The sequence below is a fragment of the Ranitomeya variabilis genome, chromosome 3 (genome assembly GCF_051348905.1).
Source record: "Ranitomeya variabilis isolate aRanVar5 chromosome 3, aRanVar5.hap1, whole genome shotgun sequence".
Taxonomy (NCBI): domain Eukaryota; kingdom Metazoa; phylum Chordata; class Amphibia; order Anura; family Dendrobatidae; genus Ranitomeya; species Ranitomeya variabilis.
The window spans coordinates 178,542,400-178,553,956 of NC_135234.1; positions in this window are offsets into that span (position 1 = coordinate 178,542,400).

The following is an 11,557-nucleotide window of genomic DNA, read 5'->3' on the forward strand; positions in this document are numbered from 1 at the left end:
ATACAAATATTCCACATCTAACTAAAGACATAGAAAGTATATCTGCATCTCCTGAGAATCCAGCATGACTGAAAATCCAAAGTCTAAGCTGGACAAAAACACAATGAATTGCACTGAATTGCAAAGAACACAGCATGTGTGCACAGAGACAAAAAAACAGACACTTATCTTAGCAGAATTGGCAGCAGGGCATGAAGAACCAGAGAGAGATGCAATCCCTCCAAGAACAATGGACAACTGGCAAGGACTCATGGATCCTGCACACCTAAACACCTAATAGAGCTGTAATCAGCAGAAACACCTGCCCTGGATTACAACCCCAAGACAACTGCACTACCACCAACAACCACCGGAGGGAGCCCAAGAGCAGAATTCACAACAGCCTCCTCCTGAGACAACACCAAATTGTCCACCACATGAGCCCAAATCTGCTGCAACCTGTCAACCACAGAATCCACACCAGGACAGTCAGAAGGCTCAACCTGCCCAGAAGAAAAACGAGGATGAAAACCAAAATTACAAAAAAAAGGCGAAACCAAAGTAGCCGAACTAGCCCGATTATTAAGGGCAAACTCGGCCAATGGCAAAAAGGCCACCCAATCATCCTGATCGGCAGACACAAAGCATCTCAAATAAGTCTCCAAAGTCTGATTAGTACGCTCGGTCTGGCCATTTGTCTGAGGATGAAATGCAGAAGAAAAAGACAAATCAATGCCCAGCCTAGCACAAAAGGCCCGCCAAAACCTAGAAACAAACTGGGAACCTTTGTCGGACACAATATTCTCCGGAATACCATGCAAACGAACCACATGCTGAAAAAACAACGGAACCAACTCTGAAGAGGAAGGCAATTTAGGCAAAGGCACCAAATGAACCATCTTAGAAAACTGGTCACAAACAACCTAGAAAACCGACATCCTCTGGGAAACCGGAAGATCAGAAATAAAATCCATAGAAATATGCGTCCAGGGCCTCTCAGGGACTGGCAATGGCAAAAGTAACGCACTAGCACGGGAACAACAAGGCTTGACCCGCGCACAAGTCCCACAGGACTGCACAAAAGAACGCACATCACGTGACAACGAAGGCCACCTAAAGGATCTACCAACCAAATCTCTAGTACCAAAAATACCAGGATGACCAGCCAACACAGAAAAGTGAACCTCAGAAATCACTCCACTAGTCCATCTGTCAGGAACAAACAATTTCCCCACAGGACAGCGGTCAGGTCTACCAGCCTGAAATTCCTGAAGAACCCGCCGTAAATCAGGGGAAATGGCAGAAAGGACCACCCCTTCTTTCAGAATGCCAACCGGTTCAAGGACCTCAGGAGAATCAGGAAAAAATCTCCTAGAAAGGGCATCAGCCTTAATATTCTTAGAACCCGGAAGATACGAAACCATGAAATCAAAACGGGAAAAAAACAAGGACCATCAAGCCTGTCTAGGACTCAGCCGTTTGGCAGACTCGAGGTAAATCAAATTCTTATGATCGGTCAGGACCACAATACGGTGCTTAGCTCCCTCAAGCCAATGTCGCCACTCCTCAAACGCCCACTTCATAGCCAACAAAAAAAACCCTGCTCCCAACGGTGAAGAAGATGGCCGAATATGCCCTTTCTCCAAAGACTCCTTAACATAACTCCGCATGGCGGTATGTTCAGGCACAGACAGGTTGAAAAGTTGGCCCTTAGGAAACTTACTGCCTGGAATCAAGTCAATCGCACAATCACAGTCCCTGTGCGGTGGAAGGGAACTGGACTTGGGCTCATCGAATACATCCTGAAAATCAGACAAAAACTCTGGAATTTCAGAAGAGGAAGAAGAGGAGATTGACATCAAAGGAACATCATTATGAACCCCCTGACAACCCCAACTAGTCACAGACATAGATTTCCAATCCAACACAGGATTATGTACCTGCAACCACGGGAAACCCAGCACGATAATATCATGCAAATTATGCAACACCAGAAATCGACAATCTTCCTGATGGGCTGGCGCCATGTGCATGGTCACCTTTGTCCAAAACTGGGGCTTATTTTTAGCCAAAGGTGTAGCATCAATCCCCCTTAAAGGAATAGGGTTCTGCAAAGGCTGCAAGGGAAAACCACAACGCCTGGCAAACTCAAAATCCATTAAGTTCAAGGCGGCGCCTGAATCCACAAACGCCATGACAGAAAATGATGACAATGAGCAGATCAAGGACACCGATAACAGAAATTTAGGTTGTACAGTACTGATAGTAAATGAACTAGCGATCCTTTTTGTCCACTTAGGGCAGACTGAAATGACATGAGAAGCGTCGCCACAATAATAACACAACCTATTCTGACGTCTGAATCCTTGTTGTTCCATTCTAGACAAAATCTTATCACACTGCATTGGCTCAGGACTTTGCTCTAAGGACGACGCCACAGCGCGCAAAGTTTGACGCTCCCGCAAACGCCGATCAATCTGAATGGCCAGAGACATAGAATCACTCAGACCGGAAGGCGTGGGAAACCCCACCATAACATCTTTAACGGATTCAGAAAGACCCTTTTTGAAAATTGCCGCCAAAGCATCATCATTCCATTTAGTCAACACAGACCATTTTCTAAATTTCTGACAATACAATTCTGCCGCCTCTTGACCCTGAGACAGGGCCAACAAGATTTTCTCCGCTTGATCCACAGAATTCGGATCATCATATAATAATCCTAAAGCCTGAAAAAAGGAATCTACATTAAGCAAGGCCGGATTCCCAGATTCCAGGGAAAATGCCCAATCCTGTGGATCGCCACGCAGCAGGGAGATGACAATTTTAACCTGCTGAATGGAATCACAGGAGGATCGCGGTCTCAGAGCAAAAAACAGTTTACAATTATTTTTAAAACCCCAAAATTTGGACCTATCACCAAAAAACAAATCAGGAGTAGGAATCTTCAGCTCTAAAGCAGGAGTCTGAACAATATAATCAGAAATATCCTGTACCCTAGCAGCAAGCTGGTCTACACGAGAAGCTAATTCCTGAACATCCATGCTGGCACAAGACTCCTCAGCCACCCATAAATAAAGAGGGAAGAGAAGACAAAACAGACTGCAGAAAAAAAATGGCTCAACACCTTTCTTCCCTTCTTCTGAGATGCATTTAACTCATTATTGGCCAGTTGTACTGTTATGATCCGGTGACCTTGGAGCCGCATGAAAACTTTCTCTGGAGTCGGTGGAACCTGTACTGACCGCAAATCCTGAACTAACACCGCAACTAGAAGTAGCCGTGGGGTGTGCTTAACAAACCCTAGACACCTCGACACAGCCGGAGGACTAAATACCCCTATAGATGGAAATAGGAATGCTATCTTGCCTCAGAGCAGACCCCCAAAGGATAGGCAGCCCCCCACGAATAATGACTGTGAGTAGGAGAAGAATAGACACACGCAGGTAGAAAACAGGATTTAGCAAAAGAGGCCACTCTAGCTAAATAGGAAAGGATAGGACAGATTACTAGGCGGTCAGTATTAAAACCCTTCCAAAAATATCCACAACAGATAATACAAAAACTGAATGAAGGTTATCACCTGCGCTAAAAGAATGCGTTGGAAAATAAAATCAGTATATGGACACAAAAGAAATAGTTGTGCAAATACAATGACTTAGAGAGTAATGCCGTTAACCATAGTAATCACTGCATTAGCACTTACTACATAGGGCTGTAGCCACGCCGCAGCGTAGCTGTAACTTTACCCGTGAAGTATCCAGTGATTAGTCCCGTAATTCAGTAAGACAAAGGAATGAAGTCCGCTGGATGGCTGTACGCTGATCACAGGGAATTCGGACAAGCCGCCAGCCTCTAGCGTGCCCCGGCCGGAAGCGACGCCGAAGCAGTGGCGGAGCGTGGAAGGGGCGTAGCTAGGGTGTGACGTCACACAAGGAGTAAGGACAGGGAGCATGCAGGGACATAAACCAACGCGTTTCGAAGGATGAAAACCTTCTTCGTCAGGGCAAGGTTTTCATCCTTCGAAACGCGAAAAAAAACCCAGACACTTATCTTTGCTGATTTGGCAGAAAGACAGGAGGAACCAGGCAGAGGTCCACACCTCCCAACAAAAATTGACAACTGGCAAGGACTAATGAATCCTGCATACCTAAATACCCCAGTCAGAACTGCAATCAGCAGACACACCTGACCAGGACTGCAACCCAGGGACAACTGCATTACCACCTACTACCACCGGAGGGAACCCAAAAGCGGAATTCACAACACTTGACGCTGAGACACAATGAAGGTGCCAGCCACCTCTGCAGTGGATCTGGTCTTCAGCCTCTTGATAATCCAGGCTTTGGTCGCAGGGTGGATCTTTGGCATGTTGTCAGAGCTCAAGCTGCGATTCAAGCGAAGGTCTGGGGTGCTGAGTTTCTTTTTATACTCATACACTAATTAACCAATCATTTACTGAGTACAGGTGAGGATGTAAACTAGGATTGGGTGCATTATTTGACTAGGCGACAAAACGTTTGTTTTGCCAAAATCTGACCATACTGTGTCCATTAACAGGTCAATATTTCTGCATTGATGCAAATTTATTTTCTTAACATAAACCACATTTCGGAAGGTTTCAGCTTTCAAAAGAATAATTTATACAACCAATGGATGGATTTAAAAACCCCATGCTGTGGACTTCAACATCACCTATAAAGAGGTAAATATAGCATTGCCTGCCAATTGCAGTTTTGACTGGGAATAGATGTGCATGAACAGTTGAATCAAGAAATTTATATGAACTAATCGGACTTTAGATTTTTAGGTATTATTCATACGAATGACTTTTTAGACAATTTGAGTATTTAATCCTATTTTAATATACATCCAATAAATATGTTCTCCTTTTTTTATTGGTACAGATGGTATGTATAGGTGCAAACTATAGGAGTTTTTACAACATGATACCTGCTCAAAATTCCATCAAAGTCTACATTCCCAAAAAAATTCTGTGCCCCGCTGTGCACCCAAACAGTAGTTTTCCCCCACATATGGATATTGGCATACTCAAGATAGATTGTACACCAGTTTGCATGGTGTGATTTCTCCTGTTATCCTTGTGAAAATAGAAAGTGGGGCTAAAAAATCTTTTTTGAAGGAAAAATATGACTTTTCTTTTTTACAGCTCAACATTATAAACTTCTGTGAAGCATCTAGGGATTCAATGTGCTCACTACACATAAAGATACATATCTTGTGGGGTCTAGTACCCAAAATGGGGTCACTTGGGGTTATCCATTGTTTAGGCACATTACAGGCTCTCCTAAAGGGATATGTCATACACTTTCGATTCCAGACAATTTTGCGTTCAAAATGTCAAATGGTGCTCCTTCCCTTCTGAGCCCTGTCGTGCACCCAAAGAGTACTTTTTCCTCCACCTATGGGGTAACACCATGCTCAGGAGAAATTGCACAACAAATTTCACTTTCCATTTTCTCCTGTTTCCCTTCTAAAAATAAAGATATTTGCATCTAAATACATTTTTTTGTGAAAAAAAGTTGAATGTTTGGTTGTTCCTTCCATATTGCAAAATTTCTTCTGAAGCACTTGAAAGCTACATTTTGACCAAATTTCCATTTTTTTCACAAACACAAGTTATATCAATGAAATGTTACCACTATCAAGAAGTGCAATATGTCTTGAAAAAAACATTCTCAGAATCACTGGAATCTGTTGAAGTGTTCCAGAGTTATTACATCATAAAGTGACAATGATAAGAATTGTAAAATTTTGCCTGGTCATGAAGGTGAAAACAGGCTTGGGGGTTGAAGAGGTTAAGATTAGGGTTGAGCCATTTTCAGAAGTCGCCGACTTTTGGCAAAGTCGGGTTTCATGAAACCCGACCCGACCCCTGTGTGGGGTCGGCCATGAGGTCGGCGATCTTCAGAATCTGGTATCGGAATTCCGATACCGAGTTCCGATATGTTTGCGATATCGGAAATCGGTATCAGAATCCATATTTAAGTGTAAAATATAGGATCAAAATAAAAAATATTGATATACTCACCCTCGGACACGCCCTGGTACTAACTGGCAGCCTTCCTTCCTAAGAATGAGCGCGTGAATGACCTGCGGTGACGTCGCGGCTTGTGATTGGTCGCCTGAGCGGTCACATGGGCGGCCGCGACCAATCACAAGCCGTGACGTCATCTAAGGCCCTTCACGCGCTCATTCTTAGGAAGGAAGGCTGCCGGAAAGAAGCCGAGGGTGAGTATATTCCTATTAGGTATATACTCACCCTCGGACACGCCCTTCTTCTTTCCGGCAGCCTTCCTTCTTAAGAATGAGCGCATGAAGGGCCTTAGATGACGTCACGGCTTGTGATTGGTCGCCTGAGCGGTCACATGGGTGGCCGCGACCAATCACAAGCCGTGACGTCATCTAAGGCCCTTCATGCGCTCATTCTTAAGAAGGAAGGCTGCCGGAAAGAAGCAGGGCGCGTCCGAGGGTGAGTATATACCTAATAGGAATATACTCACCCTCGGCTTCTTTCCGGCAGCCTTCCTTCCTAAGAATTAGCGCGTGAAGGGCCTTAGATGACGTCACGGCTTGTGATTGGTCGCGGCCGCCCATGTGACCGCTCACGCGACCAATCACAAGCCGTGACGTCACCGCAGGTCATTCACGCGCTCATTCTTAGGAAGGAAGGCTGCCAGTTAGTACCAGGGCGCGTCCGAGGGTGAGTATATCAATATTTTTTATTTTGATTCTTTATTTTACACTTAAATATGGATCCCAGGGCCTGAAGGAGAGTTTCCTCTCCTTCAGACCCTGGGAACCATAGTATCCCATTGCACTGCATTGGGTTTCGTGTTTCGGCCGACCCCGACCCCGACTTTTTTATAGGATCGGCCGATTTCACTCGACCCGACTTTTGAGAAAGTCGGGTTTCGTGAAACCCGACCCGATCCTATAAAAATAAAAGTCGCTCAACCCTAGTTAAGATAGTAAATAGCACCTAGATGTTGCTATTCATATCAGCAAGTGAGACCACCTCTGTAAAAGCAGAAGTTTTGGCAGTTTGCAGATCTGGAGCATTCAGACATGCAATAACATACAAAGGAAAAACATTTTAGAGAGGGAATTGTTGCATCCCATAAATTTGGAAAGGATTGTAGGCCAATTTTCCAAACAATTTGCAGTCCATTATTCTACAGTGAGAAAGAATATTTGCAGTTGTGCTCAAAAGTTTACATACCCTGGCAGAATGTTTGCTTTCTTGGCATTTTTTCAGAGAATATGAATGACAACACCAAAACTTTTTCTCCACTCATGGTTAGTGGTTGGGTGAAGCCATTCATCATTGTCAAACTGCTGTATTTTTTTCATTCTAAATCATAATTACAACACAAAACATGATCAAAAGTTCACATACCCCATTTCTTATTACTGTGTACTGCCCTCTCTAACATCAATGACAGCTGGAAGTCCTTTGTGATAGTTGTGGGTGAGGTTCTTTATTTTATCTGGTAAAGCTGCCCACTCTTCTTGGCAAAAAGCCTCCAGTCTGTAAATTCCGGGGCTTTCTAGCATGAACTGCATGCTCCCCAGAGTGTCTCAATGATATTGAGGTCAGAAGACTGAGATGTCCACTCCAGAACCTTTACTTTGTTCTGCAGTAGCCAATGACAGGTAACTTGGTCTTGTGTTTTGGATCGTTGACATGTTGTAACATCTATGTATGTCCCATGCGCTGCTTCCAGGCTGATGAGTTCAAATTTGCCTTCAGTATTTGCTGATAACGTGCTGCATTCATCTTTCCTTCAACTTTGACAAAGTTTCTTGTGCCTTTGTAGCTCACACATCCCCAAAACATCAGTGATCCACCTCCGTGCTTTGATGTTCCTTTTATCATAGGCCTTGTTGACCTCCCTCCAAATGTAACGTTTATGGTTGTGGCCAAAAAGTTTAATTTTGGTCTCATCACTCCAAGTTAACTTGTTCCAGAAGTTTTAAGGCTTATATCTATTCTGTTTTGCGTATTGTAGGAGATATACTTTGTGCATTTGCACAGTAATGGCTTTCTTCTTACGACTCGAACATGCAGTCCATTTTTCTTCAAGTGCCTCCTTATTGTACATCTTGAAACAGCTACACTGCTAGTTTTCAGAGAGTCCTGTATTTCAGCTGATGTTATTTGTGGGTTTTTCTTTGCATCCTGAACAATTTACCTGGCAGTTGTGGACAACATTTTTGTTGATCTAAGTGACCGTGGTATTGTTTTTACAGAGCCACTGATTATCCATTTGTTAATCACAGTTTTAACGCTGCTGACTGGCATTATCAATTCCTTGGATATCTTTTTGTATCCCTTTCCTGTTTTATATAGTTCAACTACCTTTTAGCGAAAAACCCGTTGACAATTATTTGGCTTTCCCCATGACTCACAATCCAGAAACATCAGTGGCTGGATGAAAGATGCAAGAGTATGTCTGGATCCCAGAAACTCACTCAGCTTTTATGCACACACACTGGTTAAAAGCAAACAGGTGAGAAGTTAACCTTTAGAAGCCATTCAAACCCATTTGCGTCAACGTCTGTGCATGTTATCAGGCCAAAATCATCAGGGTATGTGAACTTTTGTTCAGGGTCATTTTGATATTTTGGGTTGTCATTATGATTTATAAAGAGAAAACACAGTAGTTTGACAATAAATGGCTTCGCCCAACCACTAACCATGAGTGGAGAAAAAGTATTGGTGCTATCATTCATATTCTCTGAAAAAAGGCCAAGAAAGCAAGAATTCTGCTGGGGTATGTAAACTTTTGAGGAGAACTGTAAGTGGAAAAGTGGAATACATCCAACAAAATTGACAATTTATCTAGTAGCTAACATACCAGCAAATTGACCCCAAGTTTATATCTTGCAATTGTCAGAGAAACTGCATAAAAAATCTAAGAGCTTTATGTAAGATGATAAACTCCTCAGTATGTTGAATGGTCAAATTCATGACAATGCAACCTGAAAAAGAGTGAACAAGTATGGCTTGTATGGAGGAGTTTCCAGGAGATGAAGTATAAATATTTGACCTTAAACTGAGTCATATTGGGTGAAAGCACAACATATAAACAAATACACCTCATACCAGCAGTCTCGCAATGTTCTGGAGGGTAATTTGCAGTCACAGGACCTAGCTCTGGGAGAGAAAATGGTTGAATTTCTGGATTGTCTCCTCGTTCCTTTCATCCAGAGAGTGCCTAGGTTTTTAAGACTATATAGCACCGCCTGCTGGAAGTAGCGATCCTGCAAGTCACAATCAACTCTTTAATGAGTCGCGCAATATGACTTAGGATAAAAGCGAATTCGCAAACATGGTGTTTTGGGCTGTTGGCCCTCGTCAGTGTGAAGCATGAGAACTAATTTGGATAGATGAGAGGCTCTGGACTGAGGTCTAAGGGGTAATGTTTCTCCTTATGGAGAGTGACATAGCAGCTCACAGGTCAAGTTGTACGTATTTATATCTTCCATTGGACTGGATGCCTTTCTTGAGAAGTATAATGTTACAGGTTATATATACACTCACTGGCCACTTTATTAGGTACACCTGTCCAACTTCTTGTTAACACTTAATTTCTAATCAGCCAATCACATGGCGGCAACTCAGTGCATTTAGGCATGTAGACATGATCAAGACAATCTCCTGCAGTTCAAACCGAGCCTCAGTATGGGGAAGAAAGGTGATTTGAGTGCCTTTGAACGTGGCATGGTTGTTGGTGCCAGAAGGGCTGGTCTGAGTATTTCAGAAACTGCTGATCTACTGGGATTTTCACGCACAACCATCTCTAGGGTTTACAGAGAATGGTCCGAAAAAGAAAAAAAATTCAGTGAGCGGCAGTTCTGTGGGCGGAAATGCCTTGTTGATGCCAGAGGTCAGAGGATAATTGGCAGACTGGTTCGAGCTGATAGAAAGGCAACAGTGACTCAAATCGCCACCCGTTACAACCAAGGTAGGCCTAAGAGCATCTCTGAACGCACAGTGCATCGAACTTTGAGGCAGATGGGCTACAGCAGCAGAAGACCACACCGGGTACCACTCCTTTCAGCTAAGAACAGGAAACTGAGGCTACAATTTGTACAAGCTCATCGAAATTGGACAGTAGAAGATTGGAAAAACGTTGCTTGGTCTGATGAGTCTCGATTTCTGCTGCGACATTCGGATGGTAGGGTCAGAATTTGGCGTAAACAACATGAAAGCATGGATCCATCCTGCCTTGTATGGAGCATCTTTGGGATGTGCAGCCGACAAATCTGCGGCAACTGTGTGATGCCATCATGTCAATATGGACCAAAATCTCTGAGGAATGCTTCCAGCACCTTGTTGAATCTATGCCACGAAGAATTGTGGCAGTTCTGAAGGCAAAAGGGGGTCCAACCCGTTACTAGCATGGTGTACCTAATAAAGTGGCCGGTGAGTGTATATATTAGATTCCTTGATAGGGTGTTGATCCAGGGAACTAGTCTGATTGCCGTATGTGGAGTCGGGAAGAAATTTTTTCCCCCAATGTGGAGCTTACTCTTTGCCACATGGTTTTTTTTTTGCCTTCCTCTGGATCAACATGTTAGGGCATGTTAGGTTAGGCTATGGGTTGAAGTAGATGGACTTAAAGTCTTCCTTCAACCTTAATAACTATGTTACTATATTTGCCAGAAAAACTTGCACCATTCAGTGATAAAATTATCCTAATTAGGCACAACATGTGTAGTCCAGAAATTACTATTTAAAAGACTTCGCTTATATAAGACTGACATCATGACTAAAGTTACTCAGTCAACCATAAATTCCCCTATAAACCAATGTATTCTAGAACTAAAAGATCCAAAACACACCAGGGTATATGAAACAGAAAAAACCTTAATGGCAACCTGTCAGCAGGATTGTGCACAGTAACCTACAGACAGTGTCAGGTTGGCCCCGTTATACTGATTAAAATGATACCTTGGTTGAAGAAATCCATCTTGTGGTTGTTTAATCTTTATTTTCAGTTTTGAGTTAATGATATGCTCGTGCTCTGGGGGCGGGCTGTGGGGGGTCTTCATGTGGTGCTCTGATTAGGTATTTGCAGCGCCCCAGAGTCCTGGTCGTTGCAGTACTGATGCTCCGCCGCTAAGGGGGGTGTTGGTACGTCTGATGGCACTGAAGGAGTTCACCTGACCAGATATCACAGACAAAAATACACTTCACAGTCTGGCCTCCAGGGGGAGCTAAGGGTGCTATGTATTAGGCCACTCCTCACAATCTGGTAAAACTGGGGGTTAGATAGGAGGTTAGACAGAAAGCTAACTGAGTTGGAACCAGGCAACATCCTGTGGCAGAGGTTGTTGCAGGGGAAGATTCAGGGGGGTCCCTGTCAGGGGTGGGATCCTGACAGAGGCCTAGCAAACAGAAAGAACGTTACGGGACCGCGCCTGCACTTCATTGCGGCGGTACCCCAAGAAAGGACAAGAAGCAAGGTTTATTGTGAAGAGTGAGAAACGAGATCAACGCAACAAGGAGAAAACACCAGTAGGAGTCGTGCTGTAAGACCGAGGCAAC